Source organism: Dipodomys merriami, unplaced genomic scaffold (genome assembly GCF_024711535.1).
Source record: "Dipodomys merriami isolate MVZ:Mamm:240054 unplaced genomic scaffold, mDipMer1.0.p SCAF_1, whole genome shotgun sequence".
Classification (NCBI taxonomy): domain Eukaryota; kingdom Metazoa; phylum Chordata; class Mammalia; order Rodentia; family Heteromyidae; genus Dipodomys; species Dipodomys merriami.
In genome coordinates, this window is record NW_027202270.1 from 18797736 (window position 1) to 18801357 (window position 3622).

A 3622-nucleotide genomic window follows, 5' to 3' on the forward strand; every position below is an offset into this window, starting at 1 on the left:
TCTTGAAGTTCACAAAGCCAAGGAAACCAGAAAACTATATTTTAGATACTGGTCACCTATCTACTGCCCTCAGTCACCTGCAACCGGTGCCCAGCAGTAATGGTAAAGATTGAGGATGTGAAAGGTACAGCACGTGCTGGAGAGAGAGAACAGGTGCCTTCTCCCTGGTGCCTGGAGTTGGAGAACAGGAAGAAGCCGTGCCCCGCTCATCTCGTGGTACCCCCTGCCCTGACAGCCTCCTGATGTGTGCATCAGAAACTCACTGCTCACCTCATGATGCCTGGAGGCGTTGGGTGCCAAGATTCTTCTCCAAGTTGTTCTTCCTTGGGGTTCATGATCCCCAAGTCCCCTGATGGAGCCAAGCCTGCTCCACTCCTTCTTTTCCCCAGGCCTTGTCCAGATCCATATAACCTTCCTCTTCAAACTGCATACAGCCTGCCACCACTTAGCCATCTAGCTCTTAGCTAATCCAAACCTGTTCCACCATCTCACCCTGTGATGCACCTGCAGCCCTAGGAGGTGGGACTTAGGCCCGTATCTGCTTGCCCCACCTCCACCCCCAGCTCTGTTAACGCTGGCTCCTCACGCCTGCTCTCTTAGCCTCCGCCCACTTCAGCCACACTCTTGAGCTTTGGAATCCTCCAGGCGGCCATATCTAAATCTGAAGCTGGAACTTTCCCATTATAACTCAAGTGTATGATGGTAGCATGGCAGAGAGAGCCACAAGTGGCTTTACTGAAAAGGTCTTCCCTATTGTATTTTTTTTTTTAATCCATCAGCCTACTCTGCTCTGCCTTCTAGTCTCCAAGAGGTCACAGTCCTGCTCTCTGCCTCTGGACCAGTTTTAGTGGCAAGCACTCTCCCATGCAAGCACTCGGGGCCCCAGGCTTGGTGTAATGCTTTCAGGTCACTTGAAATCCTCAGGAATTTCTAACAAGGGACTCCATATTTTCATTCCACCCTGGGCCTTGCAAATTTAAATCATCAGACTTATAAGAGAATCATACAAGATGCATATTTAAATGAACATGATAGCAGATCCTTTCCTGAGCGCATAACTCAGACAGTCTCAGAGATCTGGAGGAAATGTCTCACTATTTGACTCATTCTGGTCCCTGGGCTCTTCTTCAAGGTCCAAATTGAGATCAACTGCAGTTCCCCAAACTGCCACACAGAGGCAGTAAAGCCCCAGAGTGTGTCAACAGCCAGGACTAAACTTTCAAGGCAGTCAGTCTAACATGAAGGCAAGATCCCCACCCAGCCAGCTATCCAACACAAAGAAGACAATGGCACTTTTAGGTCATGCCGTCGGGCAGTGTAAGTGGCTCTTGGAACTAGTCACAGTGGGCGTGCTGTTTGTATGCTGTGTACTATTATGAGCCCCTTCTATAGGCAAGGGACAGGAAATGGGCCAAGAAACTGGGACATCCTGAGGAACCCTCTGTAGAAGGTTCTGGAAAGGACATGAGCAAGGTGGCTACCTTGGGACCTATATTGCTGTGAGAACTGACTTAAGAGCTCCAGGAGAACTCCTCTGTCTTGTACAATGTTCCAATTTCCAAAAGCACACCACACTCACAGCCTCTCCTGGATGCCACCCCATTACTTGAAGCTGAAAATGTCCCCATTAGGTGGAGGACGAGAGTGTGCGTATGTACATGAATGCCACAATCCAAACTCAAATGTCCTGACTTCTATTTGTCTGTCCTCATCCTTGGCTCTACATACCTGAGAATTCTCCAGCAGGCAAGGGGTGAGGAAGCAGAATGTCAGTGGGTTGATTTTTTAGTTTTTGGTTTTTGTGGGTTGTGGGGCTTGAACTCTGGGCCTGGGCGCTATCCCTCAGCTCTTCAGCTCAAGGCGAGCGCTCTACCACTTGAGCCACAGCACCACTTCCGGTTTTCGAGTCGTTTATTGGAGTCTCACAGACTTTCCTGCCCGGGCTGGCTTTGAACCATGATCCTCAGATCTCAGCCTCCTGAGTAGCTAGGATTACAGGCGTGAGCCACCGGCACCTGGCTAAGGGGTTGAATTTTTTAAAATCACTTTATTCATCATTTGGAAGAAAGGAAATCAGACCCCGTGTAGGGGACTACTGCCCCTCTCCTCTCCCCTCCACACACATACCAGATAAACCAGTGCACAACGCTCTCCAAGCAGTTTCCACCTGCAGGGGGCAGCATAACTCAGGGTGAGCAGCAGCCCCAGGACAAAGGGGCCAGAGTCACAGGATACCAGAGTTGGGGCAGCCCTGGGGACCATACCATACCTTCATCTGTGAAGTGAAATTAACAGTGCCATTTTCATTGCTTCCTGAGTATTAACTGAATTAATGAACTCGCAGGGTAGTAGGAGACACCTTGGCCTGGGCTGGTATAACCTAAAACCTATTTTCCTAGCAGGGGTCTTCTAAATCTTGGGATCCTAGACACTTGCTGCATTCCAAGTGATTCTTCTAAGGCTCCAGGCATCCCTAAGCCTCTCTAGACTTGCCAGATGGAAGGTCTGAAGAGTAATAGACTGGACAAAGGGGTCCTTCCTGTGGCCACTGTCTTGAAGTGCAGGCTGGAGAGTAGTACCCAGGTCAAGTTCAAGGTCACATGCTACAAAAGAGCAACCCTCCCACAGTGCACTGCAAAGGTGGAGGGCATTCCATGGACTTCACGAGTTTCAGTGAGTGAACTCTGATATTAAGAAACAACCCCACCTACCTGCTCCTGCACTGTGACTCAAGTTTCTATACTCCCTTTGGCCAGGGTCCTTTCCCCATGGACAGCCCTTGGTATCCAGTTGACATTCACATTCTGTGAGGCAAGTATTGGAGCCCCTCAAAGAGCAGCTGTTAAGTTCTCCGAGATGACCTCCTTGTGAATAGCAATCTTGGGGCTCAGGTAAAATAGTTTCCGAGCAAGAGAGCTCTATTTTATTTTAGGAGCCAGAGAATCTCAAGTCCAAGGTTTCTATTTCCCATTGCAGTGTCATCTGATTTTTTTTGTTTGTTTTTGGTTGGTCACGAGGCTTGAATTCAGGGCCTGAATAGTGTCCCTGAGCAATTTCACTCAAGGCTAGCACTTCACCACTTTGAGCCACAGCTCCACTTCTGGTTTTCTGGTGGGTAACTGGAAATAAGGACTTCATGGACTTTCCTGCCTGGGCTGGCTTTGAACCGTGATCCTCAGATCTCAGCCTCCTGAGTACCTAGGATTACAGGTGTGAGACACCAGCTCCTTTGGGTTTCTTTTTCTTTGTGTTTTGTGACAGCCTTGGATGTATGTAGGGTCACCTCAAACTCCTGATCCTCCTGCCTCTGCCTTCTGAATGCTGGGATTACAGCTGGGATTACACATACCCATAGCCATTACTCATTCTATAAAGGGCTAAGCAAGTTCCTGGTGAGACAAGAATGGTAAAAAAAAAAAAAAAAAAAGGGGGGGGTGCTTTAAGCCTTTCCAGGACATTCCCGGCTACCCTGCAAGGTTGATCTGGATGCAATCAAAGCTCCTTCTTTCTTGTTCCTACTTATGGTGGGAATAACACCTTTCCTATTTCCCCAGGAGTCAGAGGCAAGCTTCCTAAGTTCTCTCCCAGAGAGACCCCCAAAAACCTAGGCAAGACACACACA